The 11,079-nt window shown below is 33.2% G+C and overlaps 1 long non-coding RNA gene across 1 annotated transcript in view; it reads left to right on the top strand.

Annotated features, from left to right (window-relative positions):
- Positions 1-8,863, top strand: part of LOC111820557 (uncharacterized) — a 27,945-nt gene extending 19,082 nt beyond the window's left edge. Inside the window, exon 3 of the long non-coding RNA XR_002824084.1 lies at positions 8,734-8,863. This is a non-coding gene — a long non-coding RNA (uncharacterized LOC111820557). The remainder of the gene's footprint in view (positions 1-8,733) is intronic.
- Positions 8,864-11,079: the final 2,216 nt, after the last annotated feature.

The following is an 11,079-nucleotide window of genomic DNA, read 5'->3' as shown; positions in this document are numbered from 1 at the left end:
TTCATTTGATGTTCTAGGGTTTCAGGATTGTTGATTCTCTGTTTGGCTTAGTTTTTCGGATCTTTGTTGTGGAGGGACGGCGTGGTGCTTCTGCCTAGACCGCCATCTTGCCGGAGTCTCGGTTTAAAGTCATTTAAATGAAATTGTGCCCTTTTTCATTCATGTGATTTACTCTACAGAGTTGAAAGAGGGATTTTTTAAAAGAAATTTTTGATAATATCATACAAAAAAGGAATATTGAAGGTTCTAAGGCATCCTGGTGGCACAACGATTAAGTGCTCAGCTACTAACCAAAAGATTGGTGGTTCAAACCCACTCAGCTGCTCTGTGAAAGAAAGACCTGACAATTTGCTCCTGTAAAGATTACAGCCTAGAAAACCCAATGGGACCTATCTACTCAGTCACATGAGGTCTCTATGAGTCAAAAATCAACTTGATGGCATGTAACAGCAAGTTACGTATTAATATATTTTATTGTTGTTTCTCTTTTTATGAGAAGAATATAGATCGTTAATGAGAAAATCACCTGGAAATGTTAACTGAAAACTGTACCATTCAGACTTTTTCATAGCAACGCTTTCTAATAGCTCAACAGTACTGTATGTCATAGCTGCAGACCTCTCTGATTGAGGCCATACATTACATAATCCCAATTTTCCCCTTAAAGATTACTTGTGTCATTGATACTGGATGGTTTACTTTGTACCATGGAGTTGGGCATAGTCAATATTCTTTTTTTTTTTTCCTCATAATTTCCCTATTTGCTGTGTTTTATAAGCAGCTCAATTAAACTTGGTTGATAACCTGTCTTATTACTTCTATAGAATTGCTATGAGTCAGAACGACTCAACGGTAATGGGTTTATTATTTTTATCTAAATAAAAAGGTTACACTATGATTTTTATATACTGTTGAAACAATGACTTGTTTGTCTAAAGGCAGCAGTAGTTCCCATTTGTCTTTCACAATATTATAGTTCAGCCTGAATTTACTTGCAGAACTGTCTTTTTAATTTGTTACTGTTTTTGGAGAAAACAATATTTTCAACCTTATGTTGCACAAACCAGACCACACAGGGAAAACTGTGTGTGTGTCAAGATTCTTCATATGATCATAGTTTATATCAGATAAGCAGTTGTGAGTATCAACAGAGAGAAAATTCAAATACTTGTTTGAATTTTATACTTGTTCCATGTATAAAATCCACGTAAATGGATTTTGCAAATCAAATTAATCTCTCTTGTGAGGGCTGCACTTTGAGAATGTGGTACCTGTTTTCTTTTTGGCCTTACCACTACTGAATGACTCATGATATGTATTTAGGGTATTTGATTGGATTTGGAGGTCCTTTGACTGCCTTGTACTTAACTGGTGTTGTTGATTTGGATGATCTGATTGTCCAAGTGTGTATATGCTTTTGCCATCAAGGAATACTTTCTGAAACTGGTAAATACAGTTTTCCCCAATAGAAATCTTTTCTCTCCAAGATGTACTTGTAATTTTATAGCCAGTTGTTTATGATTTTTGTTTTCATTTGATCATATTCTTTGTACTTTGTGTGCTAGTTAAAGATAATATTTTCATTTGTAGATGGAAAAATATAAGACATGTAAAAAATGAAACAAGGCTATCAGGTTATGCATAATTAAATATGAAAAAAATATTTTATTAACTTATCAAAGACTATATTTTTCCTATAGGAAACCCCGGTGGCATAGAGGTTAAGAGCTATGGCTGCTAACCAAAAGTTCGGCAGTTTGAGTCCACCAGGTACTCCTTGGAAATTCTATGGGGCAGTTCTACTCTGTCCTGTAGGGTCGTTATGAGTCAGAATCGACTCGATGACAACGAGTTTTTATATTTTTCCTACAGGTACTTATTTTTTTAACATTATAAAATTATTTGTAGTTAAGGAAATATTTTATTAAAATTTATAAAAAGCCTAATCAGCATAAAAAATAAAATGTAATTTAGTCAAGAAAATCAAAGTTTTCATAAGATAATTTGAGCATTTTATTCTTATAGTTTATATATCTTTGAGTACTTTGGTTTGGCTGATTTAATTATATGTCTTTGCAAACCTTGTTTTGTGTTCCTAAGAGGATGATGTTTATTATATGTTTTAGACAACAGAAAAGCTAGTTGCTGGTTCAAATTACATTTTTCAACATTTAAATGAGGAGACATGTCTTTCTTTTTTTCACATTTAAACAGTTTTTGATGATTTCATATGATATTTAATTTATCTAAACTTGAGGAAGAGGCTATAATTCATTCATAGTTGGCAGTCAGTTACACCACACATGTGTGCACCCCCCCGCACACACACACACATGCACAACTAATCTGTTACCGCTTCCTAACTTAGAAGACTGCCCTCCCTGTCTACCACTGAAATAAGTAGTGACCCTGAATGGATAGTGTACTGGCATGCATAGAATGCAAGTCAGTCTTAATAGCCAGAATGGTGTATTTTGGGGATGGGGGAGAATGGAATTTATTTAGAGTCTGCTCACAGCTTAATCTGCCACCACAAGTGTCAGTGGCCTTGGCTCTCATTCCTGGTTTCTTTTGATGAACCACAAAACTTTTTTGCCCTCTCCTGAATAGCAAAGGTATAATTTGCTGTGATAATCAAAACTTTGCATCATTATGGTTGTGACTGATTCATCTTTTTTTTTGTTTAATGTTACATTTTAAAGGAGAAAAAATAAGTATCAGCCTCATGAGAGAGCCTTGCGTTGTTTGTCAGCCTTTTTATTCCCTTTCTTTGGTGTTTTGTTTTGCTTGTAAAGGCTGCCCAGTTGCATTATCCCGGGCTTCCCTACTCTGCAAATTGCTGACTGAGAATTCTTTATTAGCCGTAGTAGGAGTCAAGGGGCTTTAGACACAAATTCATTTTTTTTTTAAAGAAAAAAAATTTCAGATTCTAATTGGGCACAGGACAACTTGGAAAAGCATAGCATGCACAGTGTAAAATTTTGGCAATACATGCTCTGAATCACTTCCCGAGTATTCTCCCATCTCCCTTTTCTCCCTTCTCCCGAAACAATCAACTAGCTGTATGCAAGACTGATTCAAAAGAATGGCTAATTGCACAAGGAATTAAGACTACCCAGAAAGCCATAGTAAGGAGTTGCAGCTCAATATTTAGATATACAATGTTCCAAATTTGAAGTAAATTTTTACTAATATAGATTCTTCAATAAACTGTCCAGTTTATCAAAGACTGTAGAATTGTGTCATTCCCCAGTGCTCACTAGGTGGTTTTCGAGGTTCTTCGTACAACTTTTAACACATCAGCATCTGTAAGCACAATTACTTCTACCCTTGTTCCTATTGCCCATTGTCTGTTTGGTATCTGTGAATCAGAAGTTTAAATCCATGGTGGAATTCATAGAAAAGAAAGAATCAGTAGTTCTTGATAATTTTGTAAATCTGTACATAAGCATGTATAGAGGCTGGTTTATTTGTGGATATTACTTCACAATAGTTTGAAAAAGAAAACAGAGATATTTAGAGCTGTATTTTGTAACAGCCTATAACTGAGAAATTAAATAAATATTTATTTTTAAAATTCTGATAGTTTGTTCTTGGGTTTACCTGTCACTAACACAACCGTTTGGAAACCCTGGTGGCATAGTGGTTAAGAGCTACGGCTGCTAACCAAAAGATTGGCAGTTCAAATCCACCAGATGCTCCTTGGAAACTCTATGGGGCAGTTCTACCCCATTCTATAGGGTCGCTATGAGTTGGAATCAACTCGACGGCAACGAGATTGGTTGGTTTTTTAACATAGCCATTTACAAGTAAAAATACCAATCAATTATCCTACACATGAAAAATGGATTATATTATTCCATTGAGTGTATTGGCTTTGTTAAGTAGACAGGGCTTAAAATTTTATTTGTTCCCTACGAAATCATATTCTGGTACAAATTATAATATAAATGTCATACATGAATTAAAATATCTAACAAAAATGTCTGTAATTGCTTTCCAAGTTTATATGTAAGTTTATATTCTTGTATGGGAGCAATAAATGCAGGTGCCTTAAAGGTAATTGCTGTCAGATATAGATTATTTTTAATTATTTTTTACACGGATAGCTGTCTTTGGTTTATTCTTATCTAACTATTGTTAGATTTGAAATTGTTTCAAAATAACTAATTTTTAACTAATGTACGTAATATACAATTAGTGATTAGAGAGTTTTTTCATGTTTTAAGTTCATTGTTTTATAGACAGGTAAATTGCCTGTTTTTTAAATCATCATTACCCAATTAAATAAAAAATGAGTGTTTAGATACAATGGACTAGAGATGATATTTGCTAATTGTGCATCACCTTTAAATGGCAATTGTTTTATAAATTAGCACATCAAATTTTAATTTTTTAATATTATAACTTACGGAAGAAATATTTAGGTATGAAGTTGTATTTTTTTAATAATATTTTTATAACTCTGAGACCAAAATTGGATCACTGTATTCAATATTTCTATTGAACTATTTTTAATTATAAAAATAACATTGTGAATGACTCTATCTCTATTTTAGTAAATGAATTTTCTATTTAGGAAATCTGGCTGTCTATGAGCTACTTTCTAATTTAAGAATTGAGATGTGACATTCTTGGGGCATCATAACTCATCAGCATGTGTGAGCACATGCATTTAGCATCAGTGTCAGGAGAAAAAAACACATACTAAATAGCTTATTTGACAGTTATAGTTCTCCCCTTTACTAATTAATCAGAGATTGTGTTAATTTTTAAAGAACTAGACTAAATTTTTGGCATATTAAAATGGACTTGTGGTTGCTAAAAAAATAATATGTGGTTATATGTCTAAAAAATAAAAATAGACTGGATATCTAAAAACATGTAAAATAAGTCCCATTAGTCTTTTCTTTAAAAATAGCAAATATTTTGGCTTCTCCTTTATTTAACTTACTTCTATTTTGTTTCAAGATATTAAGGTTTTATTTTAACATGTTGCTGTAGATACCCAGTTAAATATTTGAACTTCATAATTTTACTAGATTCTGCCAGTAGAGAAAACCAAAATGATGACTATTAGATTCAAAACTTTATAATAACATAGTAGAAAAATCTTTATAGCTTGAAACAAGATATTTATTATAACTGTTTGAAAGATGCAATTAAATTATTTGTCTCCAATATTTTTTAACCTTGAAGAAAGAAAACTTCCTATGTAAAGCTATTTAAAATATTATGTGTATAAAATTATACGCTTTAAGTGGCTGAATTTGTTGTACATATTTTATCCATCCAAATGTTTGTTATTAATATGTTATATATTGATAATTTAAAAACAAACATTGATATAAGAAAACGCAAACCAAACCCGTTGCCGTCGAGTCGATTCCGACTCATAGCGACCCTATAGGACAGAGTTGAACTGCTTCCTAGAGTTTCCAAGGAGCACCTGGTGGATTCAAACTGCTGACCTTTTGGTTAGCAGCTGTAGCTCTTAACCAGTATGCCACCAGGGTTTACAATATTGATATAGAAAATAATAATTCACGTGGTGGCAATACTCAGAATATTGTAACACAAAGAGAACCACATAATATACTTTGATGATCCTAAAGATATATGCTTGAAGAAATTAATTTCACCAATAGTATGGTCCCAACTTTAATTTTCTACAATCTTTTACTAGCATATTTAGAAAAAAAATGAGCCCTGACTCCATGCTCTTGCCATTCAGTCCCCCGAAGCCGGCATTAATTGAAATTGATCTTATCATTTCTCTGCTTCAATATCTAGGGCTAGAAAAGCTGACTGTCCTGTTCTACTCTTCTTTCCAAATGTGTAGAGAAACTTTTATGCTTCTGCTGTTTGTCATAATAATCAAATGATAATAATAACATGTTGGCCATGTACCCATATAATAACATGCTGACCTTATGCCAGACATGACAAGATAGGTATTATTATTATTCCTTTATTTTAGATGCGCCAATTGAGGATCATAAAGGTTAAATAATTTGTTCAAGGCTAGCAATTACCAGAAATGGATTTCAAATTAGCGACCATCCAATGACAAGTCCCTTGCTCTAACCATTATTCTACATTGCTGAAGATAAGCTTTCTTCTAACTGTGAACTTTCATGCACCATGGATTTTGTCCTGTACTGTAAATAGTCTGTTCCAAATTCCTGATGATTTACTGAGTACCAGAAAAAGAGTCTGATTATTTGCAATATTTTGCAGCAATGTACTATTGAAGTCAAATTGCACAGGTATGGTACCGTTTACATAGACTCCATACTCAAAACATCTGCTCTTGAATATACCAACTTCAGGAGGAGCCACTCTGCCTTGGTGTCAGCCTTCAGAGAAATATATCACTGCTCAGTTGGTCTGAAATGTTTACCTAAACTGGTGAGGTCTACAGGAAGAAAAGTGGAGAGTTCATATGGTTTGAGCTGCATAACATAGAATCTCCTGAAAACTTCATACCAAAATAATTAAGCCTTTAATTATTTAAATCAAATGAACCATGTTGAAATTTTATTATATAAAAGTTGGCTTATCCTAAAACTTTTCCATAGTAAAGCATGGGCTCAAACTCTTTACAGACCTTAATAAGGATGAAGTAGGGATAATACAGAAATACACATTTGTAAAATTTATAAAAGGGTTAAAAAGAAGAAGAAGAAGCAAAACAGACCCTTAATTCCCTCAGTAACTTTAATTGTTTAGAGCTCGAATTCCCTCACGTAAAATCCATTTTGAATTGGCCATGATTTAAGTTGTAAACTAAAAATTTCCTCTGAGAGACATCTATTAATAAATGGGGCTGAGTTAGAAGTAACAATAGCAATAGCAAATAGCTGGGCTTATAAATACCTAAATAAGACATCTATGCTTTGGCCTGATTAATTCACAATCCATTAATAAAGTAAGCCTCAATGTATACCACTAAATCTTTCATCAAAGATAAAAAGCAAACAATTTAGATAATTTTAGACACACAGAAAGGGTAGCATTACAAGTTAATAATCTTAATAGGATTTAATAAGATGTAAACCATTTAGGATAATACCTGCTATATAGTAAGTAATCCACAAATGTTAGTTAATTCCTCCCCTCCCCCACCCAGGCAACCTAGACATATTGAAAATGATCACACTTTCTGCTGTAGAAAAGAATTATCTTGTCCTCCTTAAAATCCCATTAAACATGTGCACACTAATCATTAAAAAAGTAGACAGTTTTTACTAAGTCCAGTCATTTAGCAGCACTTACTGAGAGCCCATTATATGCCAAATATTAGACATCGGTACGATAAAAAGTTACCAAGGAAATTCAGAGGTAAAAAGAGATTACTTCCAAATAAATGAGGGAAGCATGAGCAGAGAGTCTTTGTGTAGGAAGTCTGATTAGACTTGGAGCTTCCAGCAAAGGTTGTTGTTGTTAGTTTCTGTCCACTTGATTCTGACTCATGGCAACCCCAAGTGTGCTGAGTAGAACTTCTCCATAGGGTTTTGAAGCTGTGACCTTTCAGGAGCAGATCGTCAGACCTGTCTTATTTCTCTGAGTGGGTTCGAACACCCAGACTTTCAGCTAGTTAGTCGAGTGTTTAACCATTGCACCACCCAAGGACTCCTACGGGAAATGTAAAACTGTAGAAATGGGAGCTGAAGGATAAGCACCCAATTAGAAGAAAAAGTGTGTGTAAGGCAGGGATGTGTGAAAGAACAAGGAGTGCATAACAATGGAAAGGTTTATTTTGCTTTACACAAAGTGGCAGAAGAGGTGAGAGACAGTGGAAGTTAATACTGGAAAGATATTTGAAGGCTTTGGAAGTCTCTGAGATTCTCTGATTATAGGACTGTGAGAAGTCTATTAGAGTTGAAGAATAGGAGGTCATTATGGATGCCTTCATTTTGAAATGATAGAAGGGTTCTTTGTTATGAATAGTGAAGTGTCAGTTTTCCACAAACAGATTGCTAGACAAACACAATACTGATATGGAAGAAGAACATTGTTTTACGTCTAGTGTTGTGATGAAATGAGGTTATGTGATATTCTCTGGTTCTGATCAGTGCATTTAGATACAAAGGTGCAAATTCTTCTTTAGACAGAAGTAACATCTTTGACCTCAGTGGAAACTTTGTATATCCCAGTAGACGCATTTTCCAAAAAATACAAAACCAAACAATAATGACTTATTCCTTTTGAAGAAAAAAAAAAAAAATGAATGAAAGTAGACCATGCTTTGTATCTGCCACAAATGTAATTATCTTTTTTATCTTTTTTTTTTTTTTCTGTGTTAGCATTAGTTTTCTTAACTTTGGGTGGGAAAAACATAGAAAATCATCGCAATAGAATATTGGGTTCTGTTTCCTTTGATGTAGTAATGCATATACAATATTGCACTAATGATTAACTGGTGTGCCCCTGAGGTTTCTCCAGACAAAACCGCCTTTCAGCAGATTTCTTATCTGCTATCAGGGGAGTGTTTACAGCAGCTAAAACTCTTAAGCGCCTTGTCTCTGAGACTGATGGGGATAATTAAGCCAGTGTTCGCCAGCCCTCTGCTCTTCTTCTTTGTGAGGTTGGAAACTAGGAAAAAAGGGGTGCATTAGCCAAAAACAAAACCCTAGAAATTTATATTCAGCAATATGGTATAGAGTTTATTGGTTACTTTCTTCTAAGCCTCCCACTTTTTTTTTTTTAATCCTTTTTTCCCAATAAAAGCATATCTGAAGCTTCAGGCAGAATAGAAATCTGCTCTCTTAATACAGATCATCTAATTTTCTTACAAAGAAAAGGCAAGTATATCTTACTACATCCAAGTTTTAGAAAATTACTTTTTTTCCCCTGATTTGTTGCCCCATATCAAATGTAGGACTAGGTTAAATGAATATTATAATATTAAATAGGATAGGGCACAATATTCCTAGTCAAGACTACTAAAAACAGACTTGCTGTTGAGGATTCTGTTATTTTTAGAAATGTAATTATGTGAAATTGTATGGCAATATATTTTATTTTCTCCTTGGTTTATCTTCTCCCTATACTCTGAGTCTCCAGAGAAAGAATTCTGTGGTTTTTAAGTGGATTGTACAAAGATATACCTTAAATAGCTCATGCCATAAATTTGGACAATATACTATATTTACTTAGTATATGTTCAGTACTCTATATATATTGTGTTGTAAACATCTTTTGACCCCAAGAGATCATAAATAAAATTAGATTCAGAATCAATGTTTAATGCTGTTGAGTTGTTGCTAATTATTAAGGTATGAATATTTCTTCTTCTTTGTTCTTTAATTCATTCTTAATAAGTTGTTGATAACAGCAATGTTTAGCCTTTGTGATCTTTAACACAGCTAAGGACTATGCTGTGTTACCATTTTTCATATTATTTAAATTAATGGCTTACAGTTTAGATGAGTTACCTGTATACAGAAAGAATTCTAGTGTGAAAAAAAAAAAAATGACCTCAGTGGCCAAGAGATTCAGATTAAAAACCTAGAGTATAAATTAGCCAATATGCCACATAAGACAGTATAATAAAGGAATAATGATATGATCCCATATGGACATTTATAATCCATAGCTATTTGAATGGCATACATTTCAGTCATATTGTTGGTGTGTTGTACAACTGCGTTTTCCTTGTCCATATATTATGAGACAACCATAATATTGCCAAACAGAACCAAGCTAAGGATTGACTGTGTTATTTAGTCATAAATGCCATTGCTAATTACAAAATGTAGACTATGTAGGAGAGAAAATAACCTTATATTTGATCTTATGAAGTAATGAAAAATAGTATCATGATAACCCAAAGAGTACTGGTCACTTAAGTCTTTTTATGAATTCCCCTGTTGGAAAGATCAAAATAGTTCTTAGTTTTTGTTTTGTTTTCTTTAATATATTTATGTGTGGGAATACAGGGGTCCACTCATTTGTAGAAACGGAAATATAAAAAACAGCCTAAGTTTGAATATTTTTACTGTGAAGCAAATTTGTTTGAGAAACCTGAAGATGTCTATAGGAAGCCATTTAGAAACGCTCTCAAAAGCAAGATTTGGCCTAGAAAATGTACTTTGACAAGTAGGAAAGCAACGAGTACACTAGAACGTAATCTAATAGAGATTCTAGATGAGGCCAGTGGAAATCAGATGAATCCATCACCATGAAATCCATCATTGTTCATCCATTATCTAAACCCTCACAGCACAGAAAGGATACTTTGTCTCCCCCCAACCCACCCTGGCCCCAAGCTTAGCTACTATATTCTTACAGTGTAATATAGTAACCAAATGACCACGGGTCTGAACAATCTTAAGTCTCCCTGACAGTGCAGGGCAGCTCACTGTACCTTTGATAGAAAGCTACGTTTCTGAACCATTCAATGTTAAACAATCAGAAGGAGGCTGGTAAAAAGAAAATGTTTATGAGACTTTTCAGTTTCTGGGTTTCATTGTGGCCAAGTGTACATTTCCATTAAATGAAGATGGGAAAAAGAGAAGATGAATCGTTTTCAAATACTAAGTTTGATGAAATAAAGCTCTAAAAGATTTACAGTAAATTTCTGCTAAATTATCATTTGCCCATTTTTCACAACTTATTTGTAACAAGTTAATATATTTTATCTTCTTACAACTGCTTACACGTGGTCTCTAATTGTTTTTTAAAGTTATATTCTCATAACACTGCTGCTTCAGGGATGGTCAGAAAGAGTCACATAAAAACCCTCCTTTGTTTGCTAAATTGGTTTTGAAACATCTTAATATGATGACACCTTTATTATAATGAAAAGAACAGTGTTAATTTATTACAATAAAGAGGTAACCATATGATACTTAAATGAATCCTTTTTTATTTTAAAATTCATTGTTCTGAAAGAAATATTTAGCAAGGAGCTAAACTGTAAACAAAAGAAGATATGGAGGAAGAGCAAAACCTAAGACACAAATTATCTTCTGGAATACAAAATTTCCTGATACAATTTTTAAAGGATGAAACACTGATTTAGTCCATCTTGTAAATATTTTTATTTACATATATTAAAATTCAAATTATCAG

The sequence above is a fragment of the Trichechus manatus genome, unplaced genomic scaffold (assembly GCF_000243295.1).
Source record: "Trichechus manatus latirostris isolate Lorelei unplaced genomic scaffold, TriManLat1.0 scaffold00041, whole genome shotgun sequence".
Classification (NCBI taxonomy): Eukaryota; Metazoa; Chordata; class Mammalia; order Sirenia; family Trichechidae; genus Trichechus; species Trichechus manatus.
The sequence above is the reverse complement of the archived record's forward strand: the minus strand, read 5'-3'. Positions and strand labels throughout refer to the sequence as shown.